Here is a 20,249-nt window from a genome sequence, read left to right as displayed (position 1 = left end):
CTGTTTTGCACTGGACCTTACTAATTTGAATTTCTTACTAAAATAAAGAGGACTCACCTGACAGACAGAGGAAATGGTGGGATATTCAGAATAAAAATAAAACGGAACTAGCTGGTCAAGAGTTAAAAGCTAAGATAAACAGGCTGGAAGAAATGTTTAAAAAAAAACAAGACTAGACGGATAGTGCAGTGCGCAGCCATAGCACCATCACCTATGGCAATAGAGCCAATGTACCCCACGGTGGTTAGGTGTAGTCCACAAACCCAACCTAACGGTAAAGCAGACAGCGATGTTTGGAGGAATAATGGTGGCATTGGTGTTGATTGGAGTTTGGATAATATTTAGATGGGTCATCGTGCAGGCTCAAGCACAGCAGGCTCAAATACAAAACCGACGGCAGCCCAGACAGGGACATGAAGTGATAGAGATGGTACGATTATAAAGAATATGGATAACCTAATCCTTATCTCCGATTCCACAAAATGATCGCGACACAAGTAGACCAGAACCTAACACCTGGTGACGACCAGGCTGTCTGTTTAAAATTGCAGATAAAACTCACCGAGATGGGACCGCGACGACTGATTCAACTCATAATATTGGGAACCTCAAGACCCAGGCAAACACTGGATGATACCAATGGATTGCAGCGCACTCAGGAAATAAACAACTACATGAACTATGGAGTCTTGTTTAATTTAACGGATGGAATGTGCATCCCAGCAGCCAAGGACTGGAGCAAGGACAGGACTTATTTTAATGCATGGCTGCAAGTGAACCTGAATAAGGACAAAGTTTGCGTGCACTGCTCCACGGGTACAAGGAGCAGTTGCATTGGGCGAAGGGAGGCCAGGGGGCTCGATAAATGTATTTGGGATAATTTGTGCGCCCCCTGCCCAACCACAACCGTTAGTCACCCACAAAAAGGGAGTGGGGCTGTGTGGATACTACGAGGAGGTAGAGGCTGCCGCAATATCGTTGTATGTATGCTTCTCACCCCCTCCGACACCGCGCCCCATAAGAACCACCACACGCCTGAGGAATTGCCATGCCCCATAACTACTAAGGGACCAGAAAATGGGATCGTAATATACAACGAAGGGGAATTATTGTATGATAATGTTAAACATGAAATTGTGCCTGTCCTGATCAATATTTCAGGCATCCAGATGCCGGAATACTGTACAGAACAGTCAAGGAAAATGTACAATGTATTAAGTAGAGTTGTAATGCAGCAGGCTGCCGATGCAATGGGTGCCAGTCGATTCCGAGGACAGGGGTCAGCCCCGAGGATAAAGAGGGAAATAGTTAATGATGTTGCTACCGATTTCAATACAGGGACCTCCATAGTAAACTCGATAGACATACAAGGGTTAAACGAGAGGGTGGAACAGCTTAGAGGGGTGATGAAGGGGTTATTAGAAAGGGTGGAACAAAACCAGGAAGACCAAGCCAACCTAGGAAAGGAGGGTGCCGAAATCCAGTTGGATGGCATCTCAGTCCTGGAAGCTCATGCCAAAACCATCAATCACCTCATTGATAGGGAAAGAGAAGATACTGGAAAGCAAAGACAGGGGCAACTCTGTCACGTTTATGGCCTGTGGATGGTGGGACAGATCCGCCACAATCTCGACCAGATCCAACGCGGGGAAGTACCCGATTGGATAGACAGTTCACATTTGGCTCAGTTGGCAAACCAGAGGGGAACACTGGATAATTGTACTCTGAAGGGACTGACCCGAGTATACCCAGCGATTCCAGATTGCCAGATGGGTAGGAATACTGGGATAGGGATAGTCCTGATGATCCCTATAGCCACGCCGGACTCAGGGCTGTTCCCCCTGTACCAACTAGAGAATATCGGAGTAATACGGGAAAATGTCTCCATCCGTTACTATCTGACCACCACCTCCGCCGTTCGCCGAAACGACATACTTACCGGGATTTCCCTAACAGAATGCAAGCAAGGAGGGGAGATCACAGTATGTCCTCACCCGGCGGACCGAGGGGAGCTAGACGAGTGCAGGTTTAACCGAACCGAAGAACTAGAAATAGTGCCCGCACACAGGCATTTAGCGAGGGCAGGCTACGGAGGGAGGTGAAGATACTGCGTCTCTACCACAGAGCGTTCATACCAGTATAATGACCTGCAGTGCCCAATACCGCAGCCGAACTTTTGCTTTGCGCCGCTACAACCTGTTGTGATCAGGCAAGCGCATATCACCCAGGTTAGGTGCCGGAAGCCCGAAGTTATTAATGTAACTGATCAACTCCACGATCATTTGCAGGATTATGACGAGCCAGATCAGGTCCCTATCCCACATCTAACCGAAGTATTACGGGAATTGAGGCTCAGGGTGGGTCAATCCGTAAAGCTCTACCACCAACTGCAAACTAAAATCAAAGTACTGGAAGAAGATATCGATGTAGACTTACAAAGTCAGAGTTGGTGGAGAAAGGTCTGGGACTGGGGAATAAATGTGAACATCCATCCTTGGATTCGAATAATTTCACACATACTGGTCGGGATACAATTGATCTTAGCAATAACATGGGGCATAATGGCCTGCCAGGCATGCAGGCACCACGCACAACGAAGAGGGACCCATAACCGGTCCCCGGATACTAAACAAGCCTGTCTAATAAAGGGGCAGGAGGATTTGGCCTTTGTCAATTTGATTTAAGCAACCGGGACTCCTGAAACCGCGTGACTGGCCAGCACGTTGAGGCAGGGAGTACCGGGCCGTGCTCAAAATCTAATAAAGGTAGGGCGGTCGGTTAAAGGGGGACTAGGACTAGTCCCTTTACCGAAAGGGGGGAATTGTTGGAGGCATTAGGCATCTGCTGAATATATCAAAACACTAGGCATTAGGCACCTGCTAAATATATCTAAACTCATATAGGTTTAAAGTGGCCACTTATAAAATGGCTGCCCAAGCATGATGGGAACTCAGTTAGTCAAGCAATGAACTATTAACTGAGGCTGACTGAGCAGTGACCTAGTGAGGCCCACTACCGGGAATGCCTTGGATCATCCACTTGAGACAAGATAACTATAATGAACCATTATAGTACCGGTGTGGAACGTCCTTAATTAAGGACTTCGCACAGCAAAGCCCGAGGAACAGAGATAAGGGGGGGCTCACCTCACATAACGAGGTCATTAATCAGCCCGAGCTGACAAAAACCGAACATACAGCCCCTGAGGTATCAGGGGAATTCTATTAGGTTAAAGAAACCTATATGTAATCTATAATCGTTATGATTGGAGTATGTCCAGCCGAAGTAGGCTGAGTAACTGTAGTGAACTATTGCAAAACATATAAATATCAATGAATTTCTTTGTTCAGCGGAGAGAAGTGCCTGGATCCAGACCAGAGGCTTCCTTTCCGCTGGCGTAATAAAGGCCGCATTGGCGTTGGAACCAACACTGAGTGTTGAGTGATTCTTCCGAGAAAACATTCACGCTAACATTGTGCATGAATCCCAAAAAGTTAGTTTGCAGGTGCAGCAGGTAATCAGGAAGGCAAATGGAATTTTAGCCTTCATTGCGAGAGGGATAGAGTACAAAAGCAGGGAGGTCCTTCTGCAACTGTATAGGGTATTGGCGAGGCCGCACCTGGAGTACTGCGTGCAGTTTTGGTCACCTTACTTAAGGAAGGATATACTAGCTTTGGAGGGGGTACAGAGACGATTCACTCGGCTGATTCCAGAGATGAGGGGGTTACCTTATGATGATAGATTGAGTAGACTGGGTCTTTACATTCTTGGAGTTCAGAAGGATAAGGGGTGATCTTATAGGAACATTTAAAATAATGAAAGGGATAGACAAGATAGAGGCAGAGAGGTTGTTTCCACTGGTCGGGGAGACTAGAACTAGGGGGCACAGCCTCAAAATACGGGGGAGCCAATTTAAAACCGAGTTGAGAAGGAATTTCTTCTCCCAAAGGGTTGTGAATCTGTGGAATTCTCTGCCCAAGGAAGCAGTTGAGGCTAGCTCATTGAATGTATTCAAGTCACAGATAGATAGATTTTTAACCAATAAGGGAATTAAGGGTTATGTGGAGCGGGCGGGTAAGTGGACCTGAGTCCACGGCCAGATCAGCCATGATCTTGTTGAATGGCGGAGCAGGCTCGAGGGGCTAGATGGCCTACTCCTGTTCCTAATTCTTATGTCCTTATGTTCTTATGACTCCATCTTGGCCACCTCAGAGATTCTTTAGCGCCTAAAGTATACAGGGAAAATTTCTCCCAGGCATATTTATTCTTTTCCTATCGTTTCTAGAAACTTCAAATTATGTTACATGTCAGCACTGAAGAAATGATCAGCAAATGATCAGGTGGCACATTTGGCAATTCCTCTTGGGACTCCAGCATAAAAATAGCATCAGTGCTTGAAGTGTTCTTTATTTCAGTTTTAATTATTCAGTTTCTGGCACATGTCATCAACCAGAATGCCGTTTTGAGCCTCCCAGCACTGTGTAAATTGTATATCAGTGTTGCAGATACACTGGGCAGTGTCCAACACCTTCTTGGGTAACCATGCAGAAAAACAGATTCTGGCAAGACTGCAGAATAGGGAGCTTTTTCTAAATGCTTCAATTTTCTTTGTTTGCCAAGAGACGAGTGAGATTGTAACCTTTGTGACATTGCCCATATTGATTCCTGTTTATACAACCAAAGGCATTAATACTTAAAAGTGAAATAAATGCTGGCTGCTGCTTCAGCATTGAGTGAAGAGATCTCACTTCAGCCAATTCCGTTTTCAAACTTAAACACAGTTGTCCATTTTGCTGGGACTGGCAGATTGATATTGTTGTGTATGCAATAACTGTTAGACTGAGTATTGTTTAACTCCATGAGGTATGACCTTGGCTCTGCTTTATTAAGGCCCAAATTGACTAATATACAAAATGGCTGGCCTTTGATACTTGGGCTGCACACACGTGCATGCAGCCCAATGGCCTCCAACAGTGACGCCATCTAGTGGCTAGGGATCCCAAAAGTACATACATGACAATACCCTCCTCTGCGATATTAACAGTCTTTCACAAATTGGTGTTTTACGCTCCCGGGTTGACTGTGTCAGTTCAACTCCAGCCTTGGGTGAGTGTTCAGAGTCTGTTGTGACTGTTGGCTGGGTGGCTGACCTGGTGGGAGTGGCAATGGCCATGTCAGGGATTGAAAGTCCATTTTCATTGAACATGTCAGTGATTGAAAGTCCCGATTCACTGATGACCACTGAGTCCTCTGATGACTGGGGGTAGGTTGGTTGGTCATCGATTGTCTCTTCCTCCGACTGTTCCAGTTTCTCTGTGTGCCGCAGCTTTGTCTGATCCATATGTTTCCTGCATGTTTGCCCATTTTTGAGCATGACAATAAATACTCTGTTGCCCTCCTTGGTCATGTCAGTACCAGCGATCCACTTGGGACCCTGACCATAATTCAGAACATATACAGGATCATTTACAGAAATATCGCGTGACACAGCTGCGCGATCGTGATACTCTTGCTGACTTTGTCTTCTATATTCAACATGATTGTTCAAGTCAGGGTGTACAAGAGATAGCTTGGTCTTAAGACCTCTCTTCATCATTAGTTCAGCAGGCGAGACCCCGGTAAGTGGGTGTGGTCTTGTCCTGTAACTAAGCAGTATGCATGCAGATAGGTCTGCAGTGACCCTTGGGTTACTCGCTTCATACTCTGCTTTATGATTTGGACAGCACGTTCTGCTTGCCCATTGGATGCAGATTTGAACAGTGCTGACCTTACATGTTTGATACCATTGAGTTTCATGAATTCTTGAAACTCGTGACTGGTGAAGCACGATCCGTTGTCACTAACAACGATGTCAGGCAGACCATGTGTTGCAAACATGACACTGAGATTCTCAATGGTAGCTGTGGATGTGCTGGATGACATCATTATACACTCTATCCACTTCGAATATGCATCCACCACAACTAAAAACATCTTCCCCAGGAAGTCTATGTGGATCCTGGACCATGGTTTGGACGGCCACAACCACAGACTCAGTGGTGATTCCGCTGGTGCTTTGCTAAGCTGCATGCAAATGTTGCACTTGTCATGTATTGAACCGGCATTGTAACCCATGTATAATCTGACCTAAGTTGTACACTGTGAGAACAATGACCACTAGGTGGTGAACTTGTGGGAGACACTCCTAACCGGGACCTTCAGGTATAAAAGAAGAAGCTCCACCCACTTTCATCACTTGAGTGCGAAGGAATAAAGGACAGGTCACAGACTGACCGTCTCTCAAGCATGGGCCTCGTGTGCATTTATACTGTATAGTAAGGACGTATCAATGACAATGAGAAATTGGGATTTAAACCACGCGAGCATGACCTCTAGCAGAACAGACGAGAGGTACTGTGTTAAGGAATGGTTGGGACAGAGATTCAACATTGTTAAAGCAGCACACAGTTCTCCAGGCAGACAAGGGCAATTGGGCATGCCCCAACATGTAGTCGAACCCAGAGGGGGAGTTCGACAGAGACAATGGCAAGCTGAACGTCGATTCACGCAATTTCAAGGGACAATGCGGCCAGTAATGGGGCCATCAACACCTGTTAATGGCGCACTCAAGAACAGTCACAGCGGCAGTCAGGGACGATCCACTGGCAAGGGACCTTTTGTTTCCAACAACAGCTCATATTGGAGGCATGGAGGCACACACTCAGCCGGAGTTTGCAGAGATGAGCAAAATACCTGCAGAAATTGCAGACATGAACGCTGGGGGAAATCGCTGGAAGCTGAAGTTCAGCGAGTTCATGTGGAACACGTATACAGTTCATACACCAGGACGCCACCGATAATGATGAAAGTGCTCCTCAATGGCATCCCAGTATCAATGGCGCTAGACACGGGGGCCAACCAGTCCCTGATGGGTATCAAACAGTTCGAAAAGTTGTGGGCGTCCAAGGCCAGCAGGCCAAAATTATCGTCGATTGACGCACAGCTACGGACATGCACAAAGGAGATCATTCCGGTGCTAGGCAGCGCCACGGTAGTCATGACCCACAAAGATTCGGAGAACAGGTTGCCACTCTGGGTTGCCCCGGGGGACGGTCCCGCACTACTGGGAAGGAGTTGGCTTGCTGTCATGAACTGGAAATGGGGCGATGTCAATGCAATTTCCTCTGTGGAGCGAGAATCATGCTCACAGATCCTGGACAAATTTGACTCATTATTTCAACCCAGCATTGGCACTTTCATGGGGGCCAAGGTAGTGATTCACATAAACCTGGACACCAGGCCAGTACACCACAAGGCCAGAGCGATGCCGTACGTGGTGCGGGAAAAGATAGAAGGCGAATTGGACCGCCTGCTGAGGAAAGGCATCATCTCGCCAGTCGAATTCAGTGACTGGGCGAGCCCGATTGTGCCAGTGCTCAAGGTGGATCGGTTGGTCATGCTATTTGGTGATTACAAGGCCACCATCATTCGGGTGTCACTTCAAGACCAGTACCCGCTACCGAGAGCAGAGGACCTCTTACCAACGCTATCCGGTGGCAAACTTTTTTCAAAATTGGACCTGACCTCAGCTTACATGACCCAGGAGCTGCCGAGTGAGTCAAAGAAGCTGACCACCATCACGACACACAAGGGGTTGTTTGAGTGCAACAGATGTCCGTTCGAGATTCGCTCGGCCGCCGCGATCTTCCAACGAAATATGGAAAGCCTCCTCAAGTCGATTCCAGGGACGGTGGTTTTTCAGGATGACATCCTCATCACAGGTTATGATACTGAAGAACAGCTCCACAACCAGGAGGAGGTGCTAAGCAGACTGGACCGGGTAGGGCTGCGACTGAAAAAGGCGAAGTGCGTCTTCCTAGCTCCAGAGGTAGAATTCCTGGGGATGAGGGTAGCAGCAGACAGGATCAACCCTACTGCGTCCAAGATGGAAGCGATCCAGAGAGCACCCAGCCCCCATAACACAACGGAGCTGCATTCGTCCTTGGGGCTCCTGAACTATTTTGGTAACTTTCTTCCCAAATTGAGCACGCTGCTAGAGCCACTACATGTGCTCCTACGCAAAGGTCGCGAATGGCACTAGGGGGACAGCCAGGAAAGGGCTTTTAATAGAGCACGCAATTTGTTATGTTCCAACAATCTGTTAACGCTATATGACCCATGTAAGAAACTTGTGTTAACATGCGATGCATCGTCCTATAGTGTCGGGTGTGTGTTGCAGCATGTCAATGCCAAGGGTCAGTAACAGCAAGTAGCTTATGCCTCCAGAAGTCTGTCCCAGGCAGAAAGGGGCTACGGGATGGTAGAAAAGGAAGCGCTAGCATGTGTATATGCGGTAAAGAAAATGCACCAGTACCTGTTTGGCAGGAAATTTGAGCTGGAGACAGATCACAAACCCCTAACGTCCCTTTTGGCTGACAACAAGACCATAAATGCAAACGCATCGTCCCGCATACAGAGGTAGGCACTCACGTTAGCCGCCTATGACTATACAATTCGGCACAGACCAGGCACCGAAAACTGCGCCGGTGCACTCAGCAGGCTCCCACTAGCCACCACTGAGGGGGCTACCGAGCATGTCGCTGAGATGGTCATGGCTGTTGAAGCTTTCGGAAGCGAAGGCTCACCCGTGACAGCCCGCCAGATTAAAGTCTGGACAAATAGAGACCCGCTATTGTCTCTAGTCAAGAAAGGTGTCCTGAATGTGGACTGGGCAGCCACGTACAGGGCATGCCCTGAGGAATTTAAACCATTTCACAGGCGCAGGGATGAACTCTCGATTCAGGCTCATTGCCTACTGTGGGGAAACCGCGTAGTCATGCCCCAGATGGGCAGAGAGGTGTTCATCAGAGAACTCCACAATGAGCACCCAGACATTGTCATGATGAAGGCAATTGCCAGGTCACACGCTTGGTGGCCAGGGATAGACGCAGATCTGGAACTTTGTGTTCGCAGGTGCAACACGTGTGCCCAGCTGGGTAATGCGCCCAGGGAAGCCCCCCTTAGCCCCTGGCCTTGGCCCGCCAAGCCTTGGTCACGCATCCATGTGGACTACGCAGGTCCTTTCATGGGAAAAATGTTTTTGGTTGTAGTAGACGCCTACTCCAAATGGATCGAGTGTGACATTTTAACTTCAAGCACATCCTCTGCCATGGTAGAAAGTCTACGGGCAATGTTCGCCACCCACGGTCTACTGGACATCTTGGTCAGCGACAATGGCCTGTGCTTCACAAGCACTGAATTCCAGGACTTCATGGCAGGCAATGGAATTAACCATGTCAGAACGGCACCGTTCAAGCCGGCCTCAAACGGCCAGGTAGAACGAGCAGTGCAGATAATCAAACAGGGGATACTCAGAATCCAAGGGGGTTCCCTACAAAGCCGCTTATCACGCTTCCTGTTGGCCTACAGATCCCGACCACACTCGCTCACAGGGGTTCCACCCGTAGAGTTGCTAATGAAAAGGACGCTCAAAACCCGGTTATCCCTTATACACCCCACCATGAAAGAAATTGTCGAGAGCAGGCGCCAGTCACAATATCACTACCATGGCAGGAATGGGAGGGCGCGATGTATTGATGTCAATGACCCTGTTTTTGTCCTCAACTACACTGCAGGGCCCAAATGGCTTGCAGGCAATGTGATTGCCAAAGAGGGAAATAGAATTCTGGTAGTTAAACTTACCAATGGACAAATCTGCCGCAAACACGTGGATCAAACAAAAAAGAGGTTCAGCAACCCCATAGAAGAAGCAGAGGAAGAACACGATATAGAGTTCACTCCACCACAGGGAGGAGAGCCCAGTCACTGTGGGCAGTCCGGATAGGCCTGAGGCACCGCAAACAGCAGACACTCAGGCCAGCGCCCAACAACCGGAGCCCTAACTCAGGCGCTCTACAAGAGAGCGTAAACCACCAGAGAGACTCAACCTGTGATCCCAATAAGACTTTGGGGAGGAGGTGATGTCATGTATTCAACCAGCATTGTAACCCATGTATAATCTGACCTAAGTTGTGCACTGTGAGAACAATGACCACTAGGTGATGAACTTGTGGGAGACACTCCTAATCTGGACCTTCAGATATAAAAGGGGAAGCTCCACCCACTTTCATCATTTGAATGCTGAGGAATAAAGAACAGGTCACAGACTGACCGTCTCTCAAGAATCGGCCTCGTGTGCATTTATACTGTATAGTAAGGACATCTCAACACTGATGCACACATGATTCCAGCTCAAAGTCAATTCCCGGCCACCATACATGAGACCGGGCAATGGCTTTCATTATTACAATGCCGGGATGTGTGTTATTTAGCTCACGTACACTCTCCTCCTTTCTTGGGCATAACAACACGATTGTCCGACAGTGCACAATCCGATTGAATAGACAGTTTGTCTTTGCAATGAATGTAAGGTTTGGTCTCCTCCCACATTTGCTTGTGTATGGCAGATCAATCACCTTTGAGGGTGCAACTCTTCACCACCGATAAAATCAGGTCCTGGTTGGTCCAGGTTTTAACTTGTTGAGCCGTGACAGTGGTTCCTTCACTCAAAAGCATCCATAACTAACAATAGGTCCGCCAGTTGTGGCATTTTCACCTCCGGTGTGGGCAACGGCAGATGGCTGAAAGCATCGGCACAATTCTCGGTGCCAGATCTATAAAGTAATCATAAGCGGATAATATCAGCACCCACCTCTGGATGTGGGATGAAGCATTGTTATTGATACCTTTGTTTTCAGAGAGCAGTGAAATGAGCGGCTTGTGATCTGTCTCCAGTTCAAACTGAAGACCAAACAGGTACTGATGCATCTTTTTAACCCCATACACACAGGCTAGTGCTTCTTTCTCTACCATGCTGTTGGCTCTTTCCGCTTTGGACAAACTTTTTGAAGCATACGCGACTGGTTGAAGTTTACCCGACTCATTAGCTTGTTGGAGTACACAACCAATTCCATATGACGAAGCATCACAGGCCAATACTAAACGTTTACATGGGTCATAATGTACCAGCAGCTTGTTAGAGCAAAGCAGATTAGTGGCTTTCTCAAAAGCTCTGTCTTGAGACATATCTCACACCCAGTTGTCACCTTTTCTTAGCAGCATGTGCAGCGGTTTTAATAAGGTGCTCAACTTAGGTAGGAAGTTACCGAAGTAGTTGAGTAGACCAAGGAACGAACGCAGCTCCGTCACGTTCTGTGACTTGGATGCATTCTTGATGGCTTCGGTTTTCAAGTCCGTAGGCCTGATGCCATCAGCAGCAATTTTCCTCTCCAGGAATTCATCCTCTGGTGCCATGAAGACGCACTTTGAGTGTTTCAGTCTGAGTTCCACTTTATCCAGACGATGTAGAACCTCTTCCAGTTGTTCAGATTTTCCTCGGTGTCACGACCGGTGATCAGGATGTCATCTTGGAACATGACTGTCATGTATCTCACATTACTGTATATAACTGTATCTTACCATGCTATAATTGACTGTAACTGGATATGACCTGTAACAATAAGCATACCTTACCACCAGGGGTGCACTTGCAGGAGACACTCCATACCTGTCCCACTGAGGTATATAAAGGGAGGTCTCAGGCAAGTGCAGCACTGGAGAGCTGGAATTAAAGGTGCAGGTCCTGAGTGAGCTTGACTTAAGCATGTGTCTCGTGTAAGTCAGTACATTAGAGTCAGGACTTAACAGTGGCGACGAGTTAAGGGATCACAGAATCCACAGAATGGCTACCAACAGCTCAGATGAGAAACACAATGCTGGAGACAATTGGGATGACTTTATAGAAAGGCTCCAGCAAAGCTTTGTGACCAAAGACTGGCTGGGCGACGATAAGGCAGACAAGAGAAGAGCCCATCTCTTGACAAGCTGTGGCTTGAAAACATACGCTTTAATGAAAGACCTGCTGGCACCCGAGAAACCAGCAAACAAGTCGTTTGAGGAGTTGAGCTCACTGGTGAGAGACCACCTGAAGCCAGCGAGCAGCCTACACATGGCCAGACACAGGTTCTACAACGACAGATGCTGTGTGGGCCAAAGCATACCCGACTTTGTGGCGGAACTTCGGAGGCTGGCTAGTTCATGTGAGTTCCCCGATGAAATAAGGAGAGAAGTACTGAGAGACTTTTTTATTGAAGGAATAGGCCACGCAGGCATATTCCGAAAGCTTATAAAGACTAAGAACTTGACTCTAGAGGCAGCAGCACTGGTCACACAGACGTTCTTGGCAGGTGAAGAAGAAACAAGGCTGATCTATACTTCGGGTACGACAACCAACGAGGCATCGGAACAAGGGGTTCACATTGTGAAACAAACCACTACCCCCACATACACAAAGGCAAGAGAGCAGGCCTTCAACAGCAGGCAGTGGCGCCAGAAGCCATCAAAATCAAGGGCCACATGAACAGCCAATCACACCTCATCAACCCACAATGTGAGCAATTAACAACAGATTGAGAGAAGCTCAAGGGAGATCAGCCAGACGCAGCTCATCCTTCGGAAACAATGGAAACGGTTTGTGTTGGAGATGTGGGGGAAGGCACCCAACCAGGGTGTGTCGATTTCAGCATGCCGTTTGCAGAAACTACAACTATACAGGGCATCTGGCTCGCATGTGCAGAAAAACAGCAGCTCGGCTGGTATACGAATCGGAAGGGTCAGAAAGCGGACCAGAAGACGGTTGGAACAATGCACGGGACGCCGAGGTACACGGGTTAACACGATCAATGTCCACTGTTCTTACACCAAGACGTCTCCAATTATGATGAGGGTTCTACTCAACGGGATACCCGTCAACATGGAACTGGACACGGGGGCCATCCAATCCCTCATGAGCGTTCAACAATTTGAACAGCTGTGGCCGCACATAAGCAACAGACCAAAACTCACAAAGATCGACACCAAACTAAGGACCTATACTAAAGAAATCGTCACAGTCCTTGGCAGCGCCATGCTCTCGGTCACACACAAAGGGATGGTGAACCGACTTTCCCTGTGGATTGTCCCCGGGGATCTCCCAGCCCTGTTGGGGAGAAGCTGGCTAGCAGAACTTAATTGGAAATGGGATGATGTTCACGCCATGTCATCAGAGGAATAGACCTCCTGCTCAACAGTTCCAAGTTGTTTTGAACACCTCTTTCAGCCAGGTGCGGGCACCGTCAAAGGGGCTAAAGTCAAAATCTACATCACACAGGATGCCAGACCGGTCCATCACAAGGCTAGAGCTGTGCCCTATGTGATGAGGGAAAAGATTGAAAACGAACTGGACCGTCTTCTGCGGGAAGGCATATTTTCTCCCGTGGAATTCAGCGACTGGGCAAGCCCCATCGTCCCCGTCATGAAGCCTGATGGATCCATGCGAATCTGTGGGGATTACAAGTCTACCATAAACAGAGTCTCCCTACAGGACCAATACCCACTGCCCAGAGCGGAGGACCTATTTTCTACGTTGGCTGGAGGAAAACTTTTCTCGAAACTTGACCTCACATCTGTGTATATGACGCAAGAACTGACCGACGAGTCGAAGCTACTCACCAACATCAACACACATCGAGGCCTTTTTGTGTACAATCGATGCCCATTCGGCATCAGGTTGGCAGCTGCCATATTCCAGCGCAACATGGAAAGTCTGCTCAAGTCCATCCCAGGGACGGTTGTGTTTCAAGATGACATACTCAACGGGCAGGGACACCGACTCCCATCTCCGCAATCTTGAGGAAGTACTAAGTCGATTGGATCGGGTACGCCTAAGAGTTAAGAAATCCGAGTGTCTGTTTCTCGCGCCTGAGGTTGAATTTTTGGGCAGAAGGATTGCCGCTGATGGAATCCGCCCAACAGAATCCAAAACCGAAGCAATTCGCCTGGCACCCAGGCCCTGGAATGTCTCGGAACTGCGCGCCTTTCTCGGGCTACTCAATTACTTTGGGAACTTTATGCAGAACTTGAGCACGCTGCTGGAGCCTCTCCACGTGCTACTCAGAAAGGGGTGCGATTGGTTTTGGGGGGACGCCCAAGAACGCACCTTCAATAAGGCACGCAACCTTCTATGTTCCAAGAGTGTTTTAGCCTTTTTTGACCCAGGTAAAAAGTTAGTCCTTACATGTGATGTGTCAGCGTACGGGGTCGGGCGCGTTTTACAGCATGTCAATGATGCAGGTAAATTGCAGCCCGTTGCTTATGCCTCCAGGTCACTTTCACGGAAGGAGCGCAGGTACGGTATGGTTGAGAAGGAGGCACTCGCATGCGTGTACGGTGTCAAAAAGATGCATCAATACCTTATCGGGGCCAAGTTGCGTTAGAAACCGACCACAAACCCCTCACGTCCCTACTATCTGAGTGCAAGGCAATCAACGCCAACGCCTCGGCGCGCATTCAGCGGTGGGCACTCATGCTGGCGGCTTACGACTACATGATAAGGCACAGACCAGGCACAGACAACTGTGTCGACACGCTTAGCAGGCTACCCCTAGCGACCACAGAAGGGTCCGACGAACAGGACTGTGAGATGGTCATGGCAATCAATGCCTTTGAATCCACAGGTTCGCCCATGACGGCTCGCCAAATCAGAGCCTGAACGACCAGCGACCCCATGTTATCTCGAGTTAAAAGATGCGTTTTAACCGGTGACCCGGCAGAGGCTCGCGATGCCTGCCCCGAGGAGGTCAAACCCTTCCATAGGCGCATGCATGAACTCTCACTACAGGCAGACTGCCTGATGTGGGGCAGCCGAGTAGTTATGCCCTTACGAGGCAGGGAGGCGTTTGTCCGGGAGCTCCATTGCGAGCACCCAGGGATCGTCCTTATGAAGGCCATAGCCAGATCTCATGTCTGGTGGCCTGGCATTGACGCGGACTTGGAGCTCTGCGTCCATCGGTGCACCATTTGTGCCCAACTCAGTAATGCCCCCAGGGAGGCCCCCCTAAGCCCCTGGCCCTGGCCCACCAAACCGTGGTCGCGGGTGCATGTAGACTATGCGGGCCCATTCATGGGCAAAATGTTCCTTGTAGTCATTGATGCATTTTCAAAATGGATCGAGTGCACCATTTTAAACTCGAGCACCACCTCCACCACTATGGAGAGCCTTAGAACCATGTTTGCAACGCACCGCATTCCTGACATATTGGTCAGTGATAATGGTCCGTGCTTCACTAGCGCAGAATTTCACGATTTTATAGTTGACCACGGTATAAATCACGTTAAGACGGCACCTTTCAAGCCGGCCTCCAATGGCCAGGCGGAGCGAGCAGTGCAGATCATTAAACATAGAAACATAGAAAATAGGTGCAGGAGTAGGCCATTCGGCCCTTCTAGCCTGCACCGCCATTCAATGAGTTCATGGCAGAATATGAAACTTCAGTACCCCATTCCTGCTTTCTCACCATACCCCTTGATTCCCCTAGTAGTAAGGACTTCATCTAACTCCTTTTTGAATATATTTAGTGAATTGGCCTCAACAACTTTCTGTGGTAGAGAATTCCACAGGTTCACCACTCTCTGGGTGAAGAAATTCCTCCTCATCTCGGTCCTAAATGGCTTACCCCTTATCCTTAGACTGTGTCCCCTGGTTCTGGACTTCCCCAACATTGGGAACATTCTTCCTGCATCTAACCTGTCTAACCCCGTCAGAATTTTAAACGTTTCTATGAGGTCCCCTCTCATTCTTCTGAACTCCAGTGAATACAAGCCCAGTTGATCCAGTCTTTCTTGATAGGTCAGTCCTGCCATCCCGGGAATCAGCCTGGTGATTCCCGGGCTGCACTCCCTCAAAGCAAGAATGTCCTTCCTCAGGTTAGGAGACCAAAACTGTATACAATACTCCAGGTGTGGCCTCACCAAGGCCCTGTACAACTGTAGCAACACCTCCCTGCCCCTGTACTCAAATCCCCTCGCTATGAAGGCCAACATGCCATTTGCTTTCTTAACCGCCTGCTGTACCTGCATGTCAACCTTCAATGACTGATGTACCATGACACCCAGGTCTCGTTGCACCTCCCCTTTTCCTAATCTGTCACCATTCAGATAATAGTCTGTCTCTCTGTTTTTACCACCAAAGTGGACAACCTCACATTTATCCAAATTATACTTCATCTGCCATGCATTTGCCCACTCACCTAACCTATCCAAGTCGCTCTGCAGCCTCATAGCATCCTCCTCGCAGCTCACACTGCCACCCAACTTAGTGTCATCCGCAAATTTGGAGATACTACATTTAATCCCCTCGTCTAAATCATTAATGTACAGTGTAAACAGCTGGGGCCCCAGGACAGAACCTTGCGGTACCCCACTAGTCAATGCCTGCCATTCTGAAAAGTTCCCATTTACTCCTACTCTTTGCTTCCTGTCTGACAACCAGTTCTCAATTCATGTCAGCACACTACCCCCAATCCCATGTGCTTTAACTTTGCACATTAATCTCTTGTGTGGGACCTTGTCGAAAGCCTTCTGAAAGTCCAAATATAGCACATCAACTGGTTCTCCCTTGTCCACTCTACTGGAAACATCCTCAAAAAATTCCAGATTTGTCAAGCATGATTTCCCTTTCACAAATCCATGCTGACTTGGACCTATCATATCACCTCTTTACAAATGCACTGCTATGACATCCTTAATAATTGATTCCATCATTTTACCCACTACCGATGTCAGGCTGACCGGTCTATAATTCCGTTATCTCTCTCCCTCCTTTTTTTAAAAGTGGGGTTACATTGGCTACCCTCCACTCCATAGGAACTGATCCAGAGTCAATGGAATGTTGGAAAATGACTGTCAAAGCATCCACTATTTCCAAGGCCACCTCCTTAAGTACTCAGGGATGCAGTCCATCAGGCCCTGGGGATTTATCGGCCTTCAATCCCATCAATTTCCCCAACACAATTTCCCGACTAATAAGGATTTCCCTCAGGTCCTCCTCCTTACTAGACCCTCCGACCCCTTTTATATCCGGAAGGTTGTTTGTGTCCTCCTCAGTGAATACCGAACCAAAGTACTTGTTCAATTGGTCCGCCATTTCTTTGTTCCCCGTTATGACTTCCCCTGATTCTGACTGCAGGGGACCTACGTTTGTCTTTACTAACCTTTTTCTCTTTACATATCTATAGAAACTTTTGCAATCCTTCTTAATGTTCCCTGCAAACTTCTTCTCGTACTCCATTTTCCCTGCCCTAATCAAACCCTTTGTCCTCCTCTGCTGAGTTCTAAATTTCTCCCAGTCCCCGGGTTCGCTGCTATTTCTGGCCAATTTGTATGCCACTTCCTTGGCTTTAATACTATCCCTGATTTCCCTTGATAGCCACGGTTGAGCCACCTTCCCTTTTTTATTTTTACGCCAGACAGGAATGTACAATTGTTGTAGTTCATCCAGGCGGTCTCTAAATGTCTGCCATTGCCCATCCACAGTCAACCCCTTCAGTATCATTCGCCAATCTATCCTAGCCAATTCACGCCTCATACCTTCAAAGTTACCCTTCTTTAAGTTCTGGACCATGGTCTCTGAATTAACTGTTTCATTCTCCATCCGAATGCAGAATTCCACCATATTATGGTCACTCTTCCCCAAGGGGCCTCGCACAACGAGATTGCTAATTAATCCTCTCTCATTACACAACACCCAGTCTAAGATGGCCTCCCCCCTAGTAGGTTCCTCGACATATTGGTCTAAAAAACCATCCCTTATGCACTCCAGGAAATCCTCCTCCACCGTATTGCTTCCAGTTTGGTTAACCCAATCTATGTGCATATTAAAGTCACCCATTATAACTGCTGCACCTTTATTGCACGCACCCCTAATTTCATGTTTGATGCCCTCCCCAACATCACTACTACTGTTTGGAGGTCTGTACACAACTCCCACTAACGTTTTTTGCCCTTTGGTATTCTGCAGCTCTACCCATATAGATTCCACATCATCCAAGCTAATGTCCTTCTGAACTATTGCCTTAATTTCCTCCTTAACTAGCAATGCTACCCCACCTCCTTTTCCTGAATGTTGAATACCCCTGGAAACAAGGCATGCTCAGAATCCAAGGTGCATTTGTCCCTCCGCACAACTATTGATGAAACGAACCTTAAAGACCAGGCTCTTGTTAATCCTCCCAGACATGCATGAAATTGTTGAGGCTAAGCGTCAAAAGCTAACTGAGTACCATGACTGAAATTCGAGGGGGAGGTGGAATGAGATAGGGGACAAAGTGTGTGTGCTAAACTATGGCAGGTGTCCCAAATGGATTGCAGGGACAGTAACAGACAAAGAGGGAAACAGGCTCTGGTTGTACAAATGTACAATGGACCTGCCGGAAGCATGTAGACCAAGTAAAAAGTAGATTCACTGATAACACTGAAGAACCAGAGGCAGACTACAATGTGGAACTCACACCACATCTGGTGGACAGACAGGTGGAACAACCTAAGGAAAGGGCAGTCTCAACAGACAGCCCAGGCGAGATACCAGCAATCACACCGAACGAAACACAGGCACCAAGGCAAACAACTGAACCACAACTAAGACGTTCCACGCGAGAGCACAGTCCACCTGAGAGACTGAACCGATAAAGACAATAAGACCTTGGAGGAGGGTGATGTCATGTATCTCACATTACTGTATATAACTGTATCTTACCATGCTATACATGACTGTAACTGGATATGACCTGTAACAATAAGCTTACCTTACCACCAGGGGTGCACTTGCAGGAGACACTCCATACCTGTCCCACTGAGGTATATAAAGGGAGGTCGCAGGCAAATGCAGCACTGGAGAGCTGGAATTAAAGGTGCAGGTCCTGAGTGACCTTGACTTAAGCATATGTCTCGTGTAAGTCAGTACATTAGAGTCAGAACTTAACAATGATGGTTCTGGGAACGGACTTCAGTCGGCTTTCCATGCTCCTCTGAAATATTGCTGCAGCCAAGCGAATCCCAAAAAGGCACCTGTGATAAATAATTAGTCCTTTATGCGTGTTAATGCAGGTAAGTCTCTTTGACGTCTCGACCAGCTCCTGTGTCATGTAGGCCGATGTCAAGTCCAGTTTGGTGAACGATTTCCCCCCGGCTAGCATTGCAAACAAGTCATCAGCCTTCGGTAATGGGTATTAATCCTGTTTCGAAACCCTGCTGGGCGTAGCCTTGTCGTCTCCACAGATTCTGACTGTGCCATCACTTTTCAGCACAGGAACAATGGGGCTGGCCCATTCATTAAATTCAACCGGTGATATGATCCCTTCATGCTGGAGTCTGTCCAGTTAGATTTCAACCTTCTCCCTCAATATATACAGAACTGCCTGAGCTTTATGATGGATGGGTCTTGCATCTGAGTCCACGTGGATCTGCACCTTGGCTCCCGTGAAGTTGCCGATGCCTGATTCGAACAGCAACGGTATTTGGGCACAGGTATCTTTCTCCGATGACAACATCTCGATATCATTCCAATCGCATCTGATTTGTTCAAGCCAGTTCCTGCGGAACAGTGTTGGGCCATTGCCTGGGACAATCCATGGCGGTAACTCGTGAACTGCACCGTCATACGACACTTTAATTGTGGCACTGCCAATCACCGTCATGAGTTCTTTGGTGTATGTGCGCAACTTAGCATTGACTGGACTCAGCCTGGGCCTCACAGCCTTAGTATCCCATAGCTTGTCGATTGACTTGCCCCCGTGTCCAGTTCCATCGATACAGGAACCCCATTAAATTTCACGTTGATCATTATCGGTTTGCTCTTAGTTAGGAATGAGTACAGTCCATACACTTCCTCCTCTGGTATCTCGGATTACGTATCCAGATCCACGCTAGTCTGACCATCATCCTCCACACGGTGTGTCGCAGCACGCTTGCTCATCTGCGGACACTTGTGCTGGAGATGCCCCACTCTCAGACAGCCTTTGCAACTATATTGCTTAAATCGGCACTGCTGGTGACGGTGATTTCCCCCACAACGCCAACACGGAGAAATCGGATGCATTCTCGCTGGCAGACTTTGGGCAGCCACAGGTTTCGTGTACGCAGTCGGGTAGGCTCTGCCATGTGCCGAACGCTGAATCAATTATATTTGCAGTACTTGCCGCGTTTCGATTTTTCACTGATATCTGCTTTAGACTTCTATCCGTTGTCATGCATGACTGAGCGATCGTGATGGCCCTGTTCAAGCCCAATGTCTCCACCACCAGTAGTTTACTCAGGATCACCTCGTGGTTGATGCCGATTACAAAGAAGTCCCGCAGCATGTTTGCCATCACAGCCCCGAACTTACATGGTCCCGCTAG

Source organism: Pristiophorus japonicus, chromosome 7 (genome assembly GCF_044704955.1).
Source record: "Pristiophorus japonicus isolate sPriJap1 chromosome 7, sPriJap1.hap1, whole genome shotgun sequence".
Lineage (NCBI taxonomy): Eukaryota > Metazoa > Chordata > Chondrichthyes > Pristiophoridae > Pristiophorus > Pristiophorus japonicus.
This window is presented reverse-complemented; position numbering follows the sequence as displayed.